Source organism: Colletes gigas, unplaced genomic scaffold (assembly GCF_013123115.1).
Source record: "Colletes gigas isolate AHSC1104 unplaced genomic scaffold, ASM1312311v1 Colletes_gigas_Sc00088, whole genome shotgun sequence".
NCBI classification, from domain to species: Eukaryota; Metazoa; Arthropoda; class Insecta; order Hymenoptera; family Colletidae; genus Colletes; species Colletes gigas.
This window is the reverse complement of record NW_025106716.1, coordinates 112134-128839: the sequence shown is the minus strand read 5'-3', so window position 1 is coordinate 128839 and position 16706 is coordinate 112134.

Here is a 16706-nt window from a genome sequence, read left to right as displayed (position 1 = left end):
TATTAATAGTTGTTTATTTAAGTTGAAAATAGCAACATTATTCAGAATAGAATCAAACGTAAAATTTACGTTCGTTGATTAGTAGTATTTTACTTCTGAAGAAAGGAAAACAAGAATCGATGATAAAATAATCAAGTAACTTTTACAACAAGTTTAAAATTGATAGAAGTCCAGGGTAATGATAATATTACGTTAATATTGCCAAGATATTAAACATTCGAAGAAGTATTAAATAGAATTACTGAATTTCACTCTTCGTTTTTTTACTGGAACAATGAAAAATTGATTTATATAGAGGTAACCATTGAAATAAACGGGATCAGGTAAAGTATTGTTTATACAGTGAATATCGTCATTGGTAAAGAAAGATTACGAGTTAAAGTTTGAATACTTCATTCGTTTAAAAATTTCCTTTATTCGGCGATTTATAAAATTTACTTTGCGAAATATTCAGAAGTGTGAACGATTTAAAGCATTGTACGCTTGAATTTTTCAACGCCAAGGTCTATTACGTAAATTCATTTGGCTGACATTTTGTTCGTACTTGCTGTGGATAGAATGGGACATTTAATTGAGGTTAGTTTTTATAACAGCATTTTCAGCTGCACCTTGCCTGTCACACATTTATCTACACGTATGCGTAACACAGATGTTCAATATTAATAATAATAATTTCAGTCAATATTCAGACGCGACCTTATGCAAATTGAAAGTTACTTTCATGAAAATTACAAGAAATACTACCATAAAAATTAATTTTTTTAAATATATATGTATCGTCGTACTTTTAACGAGCTTAATAAAGATTTCGTTTAATAATAATGATATAGCAAGAACAAGCCGTTGTAAACCAAATATTCAGGACAGACACAGTTGATACGATACAATTAAAAACTAATTTAAAAATTATTATTTCAATTATATCACATTGACTGTTTAAAATTAATTTTAAACAGACGCGACGAGTACTGGAAATTTCGAGAATTCCAATTTATTATTCTTAAAATAATGCTCACAGCGCACGTGTTGCTTACGATAGAATCCAGCAGGCAATGGGGCGTAGATATTGCACGCACGCTCGCACGCTAACTTCCCGTTCCGCTCGCGCGTTGCCAACTTACAGGATTTCTAAGTCCCTACTTTTATTTCAATATCCAACACTTCCCCTTTGAAATAAAAAAATAAAAAAAATGTAACGCAAGGGACTAAGCCTGGGTTTCAATTCCCAACCCACTTACACATCTATCGTGTTTCGCTCGCGGCAACGCCTTGGTCAATATGTCGGCTGTCATATCCTCCGACTTCAAATATTCGATAACAATATCGCCATTCTGAATGGCCTCGCGGACAAAATGGTGTCTTAGATCAATGTGCTTTGTTCGACGGTGATACATGGGATTTTCGGCTAGCTTCTGTGCACCTAAATTGTCATTGTATATAGTTATTCGTTCCATTCCCTTTAACCCAATTTCTGACAAGAAATTCCTTAAATATATCCCTTCCTTCGTAGCGTCCGCTAATCCCATATACTCCGCTTCAGTCGAAGATAACGCCACCGTTCTTTGCTTGCGCGATTCCCAAGCAATCGGTGCTGCACACAGTACAAAAACGAATCCTGTATAAGAATGCCTATCATCCACACAATTGCCCCAATCCGCATCTACATATCCCTTTATCTGTTCCGTATCCCTCTTAAACACTAACCGATATTGGGCGGTTCCCTTGAGGTAGCGCAACACTCCTCTTGCTGCGTTCCAATGTGTTCGGCTGTAACTATTATTGAATTGACTCAGATAACTTATTGCAAAAGTTATATCCGGCCGAGTCGTCACTGCTAAATACATTAGACACCCTAGCAGTTCTCTATAAGGCAACGTTTCACATTCTCTCGATACATTACATTTGCTTAATCTTAAACCTGGATCTAACGGAGTACATGACGGTTTCGCATCACTCATATTGTATTTTACCATCAGTCTTTCAACATATTTATTTTGGCTAAGGATATAATTGTCTCCGTCTTTGGTAAAGTTTATACCTAAACAATACTTTACTAAACCTAAATCCCTTAACTCCATACTGGACGATAATTTTTCTTTAACATCAACAATAGATTTAATATTATTGGACATAACTAAAATATCATCTACATACAGAACTAGTAATAATATACTTTTCTTTTCCTTTTTATAATATATACACGGATCCGCCATAGAACGCTTCATGCCCAATTCAATAATTGTTTTATTTATCATTATGTTCCATTGACGGCCCGCCTGTTTCAAACCATAAATTGCCTTCTTTAAAGAACATACCTTATCTCCGGTTCTTAAACGTTTTAACATTTTACTCGCTCTACTCGTCATTTCAGCAGATTCATTTCTCGATACCATTCTTTCCAATGTCTCCTTAAATCTTTCCGGAATCTCCATATACAGCGGTACATCCAGTTCGCTGTTTAAATACGCTGTTGTTACATCCAACTGATGAATTTCCATGCTGAAACGTGTAGCTAAAGCAACAAGTAAACGGATTGATCCTAATCGGGCTACGGGAGAAAATGTTTCATTATAATCGAAACCCGGTCGCTGGCTAAAACCACGGGCGACTATACGTGCCTTTCGCCTACCTATTGTACCATCGTTATTTAATTTGTCGGTTAATACTACCTTACTATCTATCACGTTTCCTTCTTTAGGACGGTCCACAATATCAAATACACCCTTCTTGATCATTGATTCTACTTCTTGACCGATGGCTGCGTACCACTCTTCCGCATCCGAACCTGAAATCGCTTTATGCACCGGTATTTCTGCCATAGATGCCATCTCCTTTATTCCATTTTCTGGGATCATCTTGTGCTCCTTCCTTGGTCTTCCCCTTAATCCTGTCTTTATTGTTTTTGGCCTCCCTGGGCCTTTCTTCATTTCTATCGTCCTTGAGCATTCCGGACTTAATATTTCCTCTTCATCACGAAATTCCTCTTCGGGTTGTTCCTCTTCCGGTTCCTGACTCTCGCTTTCACTTGAATGGCTCTCTTCTGTTGATTCCTCTGTTACAGAACCCTGAATTCTTGATGTCCCATAATGCACAGTGATCTTTTCATTTTCATCATCCTCCTCCTCCAGAAACTTTACATCTCGGCTAATTGTCACCTTGTTAGTTTCTGGGTCCAAGAGTCGATATCCTTTAGATTCCTCTGAGTACCCCGCGAACCTGAATTCCTGGGCTTTAGCGTCTAGCTTTCTCCTTAACTCATCTGGCACATGAGCATACACCTTTGCACCGAACCTGTGAAAGTTTTTCATATTTGGTTTAGTACCGTCCCATCTTTTGATTGGAATATCATCCAGTGCTTTGGAGTATATCCTATTTTGTAAATAATTAGCAGTGTTTACTGCTTCCGCCCAGTATTTGTTAGGTAGATCCGCATCTCTTAATAAGCATCGTCCCATTTCCATTAGTGACCTGTTCTTCCTCTCTGCCACGCCGTTTTGCTCAGGACAGTACGCCACAGTATGCTGCATCTCTATTCCCTCTTCCTGAAATATCTTTTCAAGCCGATGATTTATATATTCCCGCCCTCTGTCTGATCGAAAACACTTGGGTTTCGTTCCATACTTAGTTTTCATTAACTCAATGAAATTTGCAATTTTTTCTGGTACTTCAGATTTATGTTGCAAAAAATATATGTGGGTATATCTACTAAAATCATCTATCAATGTTAGGAAATACCTTTTCTTGCTTGGCGTAATCGTCTGCATTGGCCCGCAGACATCCGTATGGATTAATTCCAGTATTTTCTTCGCCCGTGTTGATGACCTTTTTGGAAAACTTTGCCTCTGCATCTTCCCCTTGATGCATACCTCACACGTGATCTTTATGCCACAATCCTTGATCTGCATATTGTCTACCAGATTCTTGTCTGCCATTTCCTTTATTGCCTGCGGATCTCTGTGTCCTAATTTTCTATGCCATGTATGTATACAATCATTATTGTGTTTACACGTGGCGAGCAATGCCTGTTTAACTATCTTTAGTTTGTACAGGTTGCCTATTGCACTTGCTGTAACTATAACCTTATTTCCCCTTTTTATGTAGCACTCTTTATCACAGAAATTTACCTCTATTCCTTTTTCTGTTAATTTCCTTACTGACAGGAGACTTTCTCCCAGTTCAGGAACAAACAATACATCCTTGATTCGCACTGGGGATATATGTCCATCTGCACCTTCGCACAACAATATGCCTTCTCCGATACCTCTTACTTTTGCATATTGCTGGTTTGCCACACGTACATCTGCCAATGCCCTTTTCTCCAGGACACTGAAGAAACTTTTGTCATTTGTCATATGGCTTGTGGCACCAGAATCGACAAACCAGGCTCCCCTCATATTACCTTCGGTCATTCCTGTTCTGGTACTGAAACACCATTCTGGTTCTTCTTTGTTCCTTGTCTCGCTGACCTGATTAGCCCTTTCTTTGTTTGCCTTCCATTTTCGGTACTTGTAACAATCCTTTTTCATGTGCCCCTGTTTACTGCAAAAATAACATGTCATTGTCTGTACTGTAGGTTTACTTGTAGCTAGCCTGTTGCTTCTTTGGTGCTGTGCTTTAAGGGCCATATTATCCCTCTCCGCAGACTGCGAATGTGAATTTCTTCGTCTAAAATCCTCATCGATCAACTTTCCTTTAACCAGTTCTAATGTTAATTCACTTTCGGATCTAGTTTCCAAAGCCGTAATCAATGTTCCATATGAATCTGGCAAGCTGCTTAACACCATCGCTATAACTAATTTATCCTTTATTTCTTCACCCAGGGCTGCTAATTGATCCACAATGGATAACATGGTATTCAAATGTTCCTCCATATTACCATTCTCCATTAATTTTGTGTTGCATAGTTTCTTTAGAAGATAAACTTGATTTGATAAAGTAGCTTTTTCGTGATACCTTCTTAAAGAATCCCATGCTTCTCTTGCCGTTGTCGTGTCTTTAATGTGTCTTATCTGGTCGTCCTCTAATAACAATCCTATTGTGGCCCTTGCCTGCAAATCCGCTTTAATCCACTTCTGATCTGCTTGCTCTGGTCTTTCTTCTTTCACCGTATGCCACAAATCTTCTTTTATTAGTAAAAGTTCGACCTTACACTTCCATATTTGATAGTTACTATTGCTTAACTTAGCAACGCTTAATTTGGTGCACGACATTTTCCTTCACTTTTTCTTCACTTTAACTTTATTTTTAACTTTAACTTAACTTTACTTTAACTTTTTTAACTTTACTTTAACTTTACCTTTAGCTTTACTTTTAATTTAACACGTGGCCTGGGCCCATAACCTCTTAAAATAATGCTCACAGCGCACGTGTTGCTTACGATAGAATCCAGCAGGCAATGGGGCGTAGATATTGCACGCACGCTCGCACGCTAACTTCCCGTTCCGCTCGCGCGTTGCCAACTTACAGGATTTCTAAGTCCCTACTTTTATTTCAATATCCAACAATTATTAATCCCTTAACCTACGATTTATGTTTCAACAGCCTGGGCCCAAAGCGTCAACAATAGTATACAAGTAGTTGTAGGTTAAGGGGTTAATTCCAAATTATTCGATGTTTGTCAACAAATAAAGAATTCGTTTGCAGCGATTAAAGGGCAAATAATGGATTGTTTTGGTTAATGGTGGAGAGCCCAAGTCCCCTCCCTTTATACTGGTCACTAGATATAAGATATGAAGTTTCAACTTACAGGTCGTTGACGAGCCGAAAAAAGCCGCAATATTGACACTCGCGCGGCACTCGACTACAGAATGGTGGGAGCAGTGTGGCCAGATCTGGCATAATTGAGTGCATCGAAATCGACAACAGTGACGACGAACTTCCTTAGCGTCTAACGGAATGGTGGGGATAGCAGGCATACACTACCGCACGAGCCACGTGTACGTGAGCTCGGCACTTCGCACAACTTCGGCAAATCGATAAAGAACGCTAGTGTGAGCCTTTCCTTCTTGCTCTTGTAAAAGAGAAACAGCTGAAATACGACCTCGCGATAATCGGCATACGATTCCAAGCCTCGACTGTCCCAGCATTTTTACTTTCCGACCTATGTAAGGTATAAGGAAATTTATAAAGTATCATAATGGAAAAAAAATTTCGAAATTTTTTTTGAGCGGAAATACACGTTTTAGGACCCCCTCATCATATTGTGACTACTACAAAAAAACATATTTTTGTTTTGTTCCTATGCTATTGACATGATTGCGTCTAAACGGCTGAATGAATTTCAATGAAACTTAACATTTAAGTTTTATGTTCTCGTTTTAAGGTCTCATTATATTTTAAGCGTGATCAGTTCCCATATAATGATGATTATACGTCTGTAGTTTTATAATTATTTCGATACATATACATCATTTGTAACAAATTTTTAAAGCGATTTATATAAATCTTAAGAAGGATTAAGATCAAATATACTTTTTTCCTATCTTTCCTAGACAGGAAAAATTAAACGAAGTCTTATGCCTTGCATACCTACCTAAACCACATAAAAAACATATTCCACAAATATTTTAGAATAATGTTGTTCAAAGCAGTCTTACTCGTAAAGGGTTAATTAAGGGTTAATTAAAATGAAAAAACAACTCTTAGCCAGTACCGTGCACGCTACAGAAATAGATTACTACTGACTTTTCCCACTATGTTTTTTAATAACCGTATCAAATTGTTACACACAATCAAATGTTATATATTTGACTTAACTTTACATAACAAAATAATTGTAACGATAGGTAAAAGAATAACGTGCACGCTACCGTTCAATGGAAACCACGGGAAGGTGGTGGTCACTTCCATCAGGAGGGAAATGTAAAAAATTGTTATTTCTTTGTAACATTATCACATGCCGTATATTAAAATGTTTTTATTAATGTAATGAAATTACAATATAATGAAAAACTAACTCGTGAATGCATTAATTTTTATTAATATACACACGAGCCATAAAAATGGAAAAATGATATAATTGTTTACATTTCCAAAGGATGGGATGTTGGAATAGGACGTTTGCGATTAAGCTGGCACGTTATATCGTGCATTGTTGCTCTTACGGTACCGTGACGTAAGTGTAACAAGGCGCGACATTCTACGTCATAGCCATACTATCTACAGCAAGCAATTTCACTAACTAAAAATATACGGCCAAATATAAGCAAATAAATGAAGAAAAAAAATGATAGTTAGAGCAAGCAGAATAGTATTTACAGCAAGCGAAATACGTAAAAAAAGTAACAATGCGAGACAAATTGAACGACTATTTACATATTAGCGAAGTCCAAAAAAAATATTTTGGATATCACTAACAAGACTGCGGTTGCAGTGTAAGCGCTTTCGCGTGACGTTATGGCACATACATACATGCATCACACCTTGTTCCGCCTACGTCGCGGTACCGTTGACGTAACAAGATCAGTCTACCGCGACGTCGCATGAAAACGTTTATACTGTCATTGCAGCCTAATAGTACGAATTTACTAAAGAGCTTTTCTCTGGAGAGAAAAATCTCTCTAGAGAAAAGCTCTGTAGTAAATCGGTACCTTAATTTTCGTCATATGACGTAGCGGGAAAATTCTCAAAGTTATTGTCATATGTTGCGTTTAATCTTAAATTACACTTTTGCTTCTTAGCAAATCTATGATATAAATTTTTGGAATACAATAGAGCTAGATGATCGTCATCTACCTCCATGGGTTGAGAGTTTTCCCTCTGCGCCTTTAACGAAGATTTCACAACGCAAATAGAGTTGACGCTGGCCGAAGAAAGTTTATTCCGTTTCTTTGTTTTTATGTCAGGTAACATGGAAAACAATCTTTCTGCATCGGCATTGGAATTTGGAAGTGATCTAATTGTATTTACTAATTTCATCAATTCAGGAAATTTAATTTTATAGTCCAAATTTCGCGTTAATAAAATTGTTTTCCAGAAACCATCGAATTTCATCTCGATAAGCGTCTGTCTACCTTTCGTTGTAAATTCCAAAGGCAATACTGACCATTCTGTTTGCAGTCCTTCTTCGTCGAAACCGCCGAATTTCTTAGCGATTAAGAGAACATTTCTGAAGGAAATGTCTCTATTTGTATCATTTAATATAAAAGTTGGTTCAAAAACATACAACATGCTAAGAAATTCGTCATCGATTGCCAATCGATGACGAATTTCATTTGCAGCTGTAATATAAAACATTAAACAATTTTTCCTTACGGTTTCTACGATGTCGGACTTGCCTTCTGCATTCAGTTGATGCAGAAAATTAAGACACTCTGTTCCTAAATTTATACTATTAAATGGGAGTTGATTTTCGACTACAGAAAAATTCATCATTCTTACTAAATCCATGTGTTTCAAAAGCTGCGGTTTCAGAAAATTGCGTAATATATCGCATAAAAGTTCTGCCGCAGTCTTTTGAAGCAAATGAATTCTTGTCTCTTGAGTTTGAAAGAAAATGCTAAATTTATAAAAAAACTCAAGAGCGTAATTTAGAAAATAAAGATATGCTTTGGCCTCTGGATTTTGTCCTATCCCAACATCCCATCCTTTGGAAATGTAAACAATTATATCATTTTTCCATTTTTATGGCTCGTGTGTATATTAATAAAAATTAATGCATTCACGAGTTAGTTTTTCATTATATTGTAATTTCATTACATTAATAAAAACATTTTAATATACGGCATGTGATAATGTTACAAAGAAATAACAATTTTTTACATTTCCCTCCTGATGGAAGTGACCACCACCTTCCCGTGGTTTCCATTGAACGGTAGCGTGCACGTTATTCTTTTACCTATCGTTACAATTATTTTGTTATGTAAAGTTAAGTCAAATATATAACATTTGATTGTGTGTAACAATTTGATACGGTTATTAAAAAACATAGTGGGAAAAGTCAGTAGTAATCTATTTCTGTAGCGTGCACGGTACTGGCTAAGAGTTGTTTTTTCATTTTAATTAACCCTTAATTAACCCTTTACGAGTAAGACTGCTTTGAACAACATTATTCTAAAATATTTGTGGAATATGTTTTTTATGTGGTTTAGGTAGGTATGCAAGGCATAAGACTTCGTTTAATTTTTCCTGTCTAGGAAAGATAGGAAAAAAGTATATTTGATCTTAATCCTTCTTAAGATTTATATAAATCGCTTTAAAAATTTGTCACAAATGATGTATATGTATCGAAATAATTATAAAACTACAGACGTATAATCATCATTATATGGGAACTGATCACGCTTAAAATATAATGAGACCTTAAAACGAGAACATAAAACTTAAATGTTAAGTTTCATTGAAATTCATTCAGCCGTTTAGACGCAATCATGTCAATAGCATAGGAGCAAAACAAAAATATGTTTTTTTGTAGTAGTCACAATATGATGAGGGGGTCCTAAAACGTGTATTTCCGCTCAAAAAAAATTTCGAAATTTTTTTTCCATTATGATACTTTATAAATTTCCTTATACCTTACATAGGTCGGAAAGTAAAAATGCTGGGACAGTCGAGGCTTGGAATCGTATGCCGATTATCGCGAGGTCGTATTTCAGCTGTTTCTCTTTTACAAGAGCAAGAAGGAAAGGCTCACACTAGCGTTCTTTATCGATTTGCCGAAGTTGTGCGAAGTGCCGAGCTCACGTACACGTGGCTCGTGCGGTAGTGTATGCCTGCTATCCCCACCATTCCGTTAGACGCTAAGGAAGTTCGTCGTCACTGTTGTCGATTTCGATGCACTCAATTATGCCAGATCTGGCCACACTGGGTGGGAGTTGGGACCAGGGAAACCAGGCACTGAGTCCGAGCTTCCCCCACTCCTCAATGTTCCTCGTGATGTGCCGATGATTCCCGAATCCGAATGGGATCCCCCGTGAGTCACCCAGCACAAGGAATATTGAGGAGTGGGGGAAAATGCGGATCTCTACCTGGCCTCCCTGGGTGGGGCCCTGCACTGATAGCACGTGCCAGTTTATGCACGCATACTTGAAATCTAACTCTCACTTGGCAGAATAATAAAATTGGCTCAATTGGCTTACACAACTTATTAATAAATTGACTACCACATCATCCGTATATAGATGACATGGCGTTCTTCTATGAACCTAAAGAAATTAGTCCTCAATAAGAGATATTATAATAAAATTTATTCTCTAAGAGAACCAATTTCTTTTTGGTATAAGACTCAAAATAGCATCCAATCGACTAGACAACTCGGTACAGACTCGAACAACTGTATCTGTCACGCATTCGGCGAAACTAGCAAAACTGCGGTGATGTATGTCGAAACTGATCGAAAAGTTGAATGAAATCGCGGCTCGGTTTTGACAGAGTAATTCTCTGCCGGTGGTCCCTTTTCGTTCGTGCAAGTAGATCCCTGTTCAATTAACGGTAAACCGCGACTGATGTCCGCGCGGACGCAGTGCCAAAAATTGAACGAAAGAGCGCACGGGAAAACTGACGAGAACCAGAGACTAATTGCGAGTGCTGGATTGCTCCAAAAATACTCCGAATAAATAACCTGTGTCCTGCGGTCGAATCGAAAAAAAAGAAAACCGGCCGGATGGTAAGGGAAATTCTGGAAACTGAAGCTATTCTCAGGTTTGCTTCTTTTATTGCAAACGCCCGCTTTCAAGTGACAATATTCGCACCGAATTCAAGTTTATAGCTGTTTTATCTCAGTTCGAAATAAAAATTGCTATCTATTCTAGTTTTAAATCAATTGAAGTTCCCGAATTTATCGCTTGAAAGCGGGAACTCGTTAAATGTGGTATTTCTTATTATTTCACTGTACTCCACTTTTGTCTGCTTTTTAAATGAATTTCAATTTTGATCAAAATTCACTGACTTATAAAGGAAAACTGCATAAGGAAATTATACAGTAAATGCATGAGGACATTTCAGGTTGTAGGTAGCACGGTAGCATAACGTCGTTGCAATATTGCTGGAACGAAATTTGTTTAAAGCAGGATCGTTATCCAACAAAGTAGAGCAGGACTTTTCACCTATCGCGATAAATGGTACGAGATCTTTCGAATTGATTCCACGCGTAGGTCGACTATAATTGCCCCTAACTACTTCCCGCGGCGCTTACTTTCTTACTTCCAGGCGTTCTCGCATACGACCCTAAGAAATTTCCCTTTCCTCTGTATCCCTTTTTCTGATCTTTTTATCATGGCGATATCTTTTATGCGGGTCGTAAACTTACTTTAACCGTCTTCCCTGGCCGCGATATAAATGCGCGGAGTTACTAAAACGTTCTCGCGATGGTTTTCCGCGACGAAGAACCCCATCCGTTATCTTGATTATCGAATAAAAAGCGGCCTACCCATAGATAACCGTAAGCAACGAACGAAATTAATTAACGACGCGTGTAGAGCGCCGCGATACCGGTGACTTAAGCGCGTTCCACGTACATAGCTAACACGCGCTCGCTGTGTTATCGAAGTTGTTACCTAATTTCGCGGCGCGCGGCGTGTTACAGCTGCGTCCGACGAGTTCCCGACCCGTGAACCCTGCCCCCTCCAGCACCGATATAAATTTCCCATTAAATCGTAATAAAGTAGCCGCCACGATTACTTCGTTATCGCGCCGAGATTATATCCCGCAGCATTTCTTCCCTTTCTTCGATTTCTACGCTTTTCTTTCTCCCTCCCGTGAGCTTCAAAAAAGGTAAAATCGTGTAATTGCGCAGAACAATTATAATACTAATGCGCCCTTATCGTACGAAACTTGTACAGATTGAGAAATTAGAATTATGTTAAAATAGAAAGTAATAAAAAAAAGTTACATATTCTGGTACAAAAATACACGGAGTCATCCCCTAAATATTTATTATGTAATTTGTATAGTATCGTAAAACGAATACACTGCAAAAATATATATTTGCATAGCTGACGTTAAAATCTATTTAACAATAATATTACGTCGCGTAAGTTAAACAAATTTATCACGGAAGAATTATGAATAATCACCGATATTGGCGAAGAGAACGTTTATAGTACAAACGAGAACGACTTTGCATTAGAAATACATTCAGGATGCACATTATCCCTAACGACAATAACCAAAATGTTCACGCTTGTTCAATAACTGGGTTATCTGGATACTGCAAGAGCTCCGTTTGAATAAATTAGATACGTAGCCATGATTTTCCTTCCATACTTTTCTTAAGTTGCTTCCAGACTTACTGCTTTCAATGATTTAATATTTGCAATTTGTCCTTTTAACGTTCGCAATATTTGGAAAAAAATTCAATTCTCACACTTTACGTGTTTTACTTCGTTCGTAGATGAACATGCATAATCGAAAAGGAACTTTAACAAATTTTTTTATTACCGAAAATCTTGTAGCTGAAGTTTCTATCTTTCGAAGCAAATATTGCTTTTTTTTTCTTTTATGGATAATCCTTTGGAAAGCCGCTTCGTATTAAGCCTCCTGCTATAGACGACGTGATTTCAGAGTGTTGAGACCCTGAACAGTGGAAGAGCCGAGATTAGCAAGTCTCTGGAAAAACGTTTTCATGCATCTTATGTTCTTTAACAAACAAAATAAAAATGATGATATTTTTGTTGGGCGTTGGATAGTCTGCGGTTGCGGAAAGCAGGTTTATACTGCTCTAGAAACTTTGCAGTGGCCAGAATTATTCAAATCAACGAGATAATAATACTGAAATTAATGAAAAAAACACGAAAGATTCTTTACACTCTTAATATACGATTTTCTATACTTCTATACTTAAAAAATAAAATATTTCAATTACATGCATTACCCTGTTTATATTAATTACTTTTTAAAACTAACTACAATTTAGACGATTTCAATGATTTCAATTTGATATTACTTAAATATTCCAAAATTTGCACGGCACATATTTCTATGTAGCATGTTCAATAAGAGAATAAATAATTTCATCGAAATATACATAAGCGAAAATCATTATGGCTTTTGACTCGTTTCTATTATAACACTGCTTTGATAACCAAGTTCGATTATATAAATAAAATACGTAAAGTGTAGCTAAAAATGATGTTATAAAAGCCATCCTGAATTATTTGATTACGCGTTGCACTGAATGTTCTAGAACACAGAGTAATACTCAGTAGAAAGTGACCCTCCAAGAAATAAATTGGAAAACGTTAGGAATAAAGTTTCGCCGTCCGAGTCTTTGCCTTTGAAAGAAAATCAAAGTTGAAAGTACGTGAAGTACGCACGCGCTTGATTAAAACTCGGCTGAATGGATCTCACTATAGACGGTTGCATAGAAACTATGAAAGTAATAACTCGTCACGAGAACTTCACACAAAAAAAAAAAAGAATACTTTGGAGGTCTTTTATAATTGAAAGATAGAATGGTTGGAAATGTGAATGCGTTACTATCTTTTACATTACGTTGCGTATCGAACATTGTTTTATTTATATTTGTCGTTAATCAGTTTTACAATCTGCTTCAAAGGATTTTTGCTTTTACTTTATACTCTGTTATAAGTACCAAGAAACAATTCGCAATTACAAATAAAATAACATGATTTTATGATTTATGACATTATATACGATAACGTTATTAATTACAAACGAAATAGTGTTTACTGGCTTAGGAAAAGATCAGATAATAAAATTGATATTATCGAGTGAAATAAAAGATAACAAAATAAACGATTCTTTCCGAATTGAAGTTTCAAGTGTTTTATAGTTTTCTAGAAATAAAGAAATCAATTAAAATTGATTAACATTTTTGAAACGATATTAAGATTTATAATATTTAATCTAAATATCGATTTTATTTGAATTAGTCAAATTGGCTAACATGCGTCGCGACGTGTAAACGAGGGACGTTCAAATATTTTATAACAAATAGAACCGTAATAATGTGGAATGTACAAGCCAGGAAAATGAAATGTATGCGTTCGTGTAGTTGAGTGATTGACCACTTACTATGTTTAACCGAACAACGAATGTATTCTTGATAAACGTTTCAATGTTGCTCCTGTATATTCTACTATATTCTGTGTTTTATTACTTGACGCATTCTATTGAGTTTTATAACGTTCTAAATAAATATTTATACGTCTCTTGGTGTTGCATCGCTGCGAAATGGAGATGTGTTTTTAACATCGGCATTAGTTTCTTTCGATTCGTTGTCCCCACCTAGTGAAGATAGATGTCTTGAGGGCGACCAGGATAGCGACGTAGTTCTAGCAGAGGGAACTTTCCCCTTTTAAGTATTGCCCTGGGATTCTAAAGTGACTTGTGAGACACTAGAGTCCTTGAATGCTTCATTTGTATCCCAAAATACAGGGGATGCGAGCTAATAACAACATTAAAACCGAACATTTCAAACTGTCTCTGTTCGTGGAGAACCAAGCGTTTATAAAGAATGAGCGAAACTGACTTATTTTTGTTTCACTTAACATTGTCAAGCTTTTCTACAAGCATGAAGATCGTCAATTATAGTTCCTAAGTGTAGTAACAGCGTTGTTCTCATTAATTGTGCGGTCTAAAATCGTTGTCAAATTAATTGTCCGGTCAAGGACACTTCTCAATTAAGAGGATCCTCTCTTCTATTTTCTTTTTGTCAGTGTCGCGGGAAAGGAAAGAGATGGAACAGAGAGATGGAAAATCGAAGACGAAAAACAGCTACGCGAAAGAAAGTGAAAACGGACTGAATAATAGATAGTAAAAGTGAAGTGCCTCGCCGGGCCCAGCTGGAAAGGGTCCGAGGCGCAGGCGAGGCCTTGAAAGAAAACAGAAAGATCTCGTATGATCGCCAAGTGTTTACCAGGACAACCACGCTTACACAAGATCCTGGGAAAATTCACACAATGGCAAGGGCGCACTGGAGGTACAATAGTCTAGTTAGAGGTAAAAGAACTATGTATTTTCGAAATCATTTTTAGAAAATTGTATACAAGAAATCCGAAAACATATTAAGTAATCATTTTAAATTGTACGCGTTATTGAATCATTTAATGTTTTCGTAGCATATTCAATAATACCTTTCCTAACCCTGTACCGTCTATCCACGTCCGTCCATCGACTCTCCTCACTTCCTGCATAGTAACCGTGTGGATGAATCGCAGTAGGAATGAATTCATTTTCCTAATTAAACCACACATTGGACTCACATGTAGAAAGTTCCATAAATTGCAATTATAGAGATCTCTGAACTTTTATTACTTAACTACTTTGATTCATTAATTACTTTTGACCTGTGCTAATAGTAATATTTCTTTGTTAAAATTTTTTTCTTACTGTAAGAATTTTTCTTCGTAGTTTCAATAGCATACTTTTAACATTGACATGATTTCTTCGCCTTAACTATTTTAATATTTCGTCTATTATTTTTGAAATACAGTAAAATTCTGATTATCCGACATACTCGAAACTGGAGCAATGTTGGAAAATCAAATATGCCGGATAGTTAAACTATACCCTACATATGAAGTGATAAAAACGAGGAATACATTATATTTTCGGTAAAGAATTTTTTTCTCGAAAGTGCGTAGGATTTCGAGGATATATATATTCACCAAAAAATATTGTCATTGACCCCTGCAACCGAAAATAATTTTTCCAAAATGATTTGAAATTTTCTTTTTCGAAGAAAAATTTAGACACCTACCGCCTCGATTTTTCTTAAAAACTAGTTCTTCAATTTTAATCAATTTGCTTGATGCTGTACGGAAATGTTGTTTAATACTTTTTTTTAGGTATCTATGAACTCTACTTCTCTACTAAATTTCAATGAGATCCGTCCACAATTGTAAAAGTTATAGACGTTTGAAAATTGGATCATGTTTATGGGATTTTTCTCATTTTACAGGGTTGAGGAACAACTTTTTCCAATATTTTTGGAATCTCTACAAATTCTTCACCAAAATACGCGTTGTTTGCATTCTGAAACTTTAAAATCGCCCAAACCGATCAGGAGTTATGATATTTTAAAGATACGCGTGGGGGAATCATTTCTGACCTGACATTAGATATTCGGTAAGGAATTTTTCTCTCGAAAACACGTAGAAATTCGAGGGTATGTCTGTTCACCAAAAACGATTGTAATTGACCCCTGCAACCAAAAATATTTTTTTCAGAACGATTTGAAATTTTTTTTTCAGCCGAAAAATTTAGGCACATTCGGAACTTCACTGTAATATTATGCTTTCCAATAATTGTTTATTCGATCTGTGCGTTGCCTGAGCCTTATCGTGGACCATTTTATATTGTTAATAGTTTGCATTTCTACTACTAACGCAGACAATTAGAGGCGAGCGGTATTTATTTTTTAATCGAACAAAGAGCAATTCAACCCATGAGCAAAGTAAATCGGGTTAATACAGGAATACCGCGGATCAGATTTCTAGAAATACAGGGTAAATGAGTATTTCGAACACGAGCAGCAATTTTGAGAATTCGTATTGTCGAAGATCTTCGACGACCCATCTATGCATATACGCACGCGTAGCAGCGAATTGCAGGGAGACCAGGAACCGGCTGAAATTCTCATTAGTGTGAAGTGCAAGCCGCACTCTGTCGCCTCTACATTCCCCCATAAGACGGGGTACACGCGGCCGAGACGGCCACACGATATTGCAGCGGCGTCGGGGACACAGGATTCCTCGTACTGGAGATGTTCCATCGCATTAATTAGGTAGAAACATGGAACAGGGACC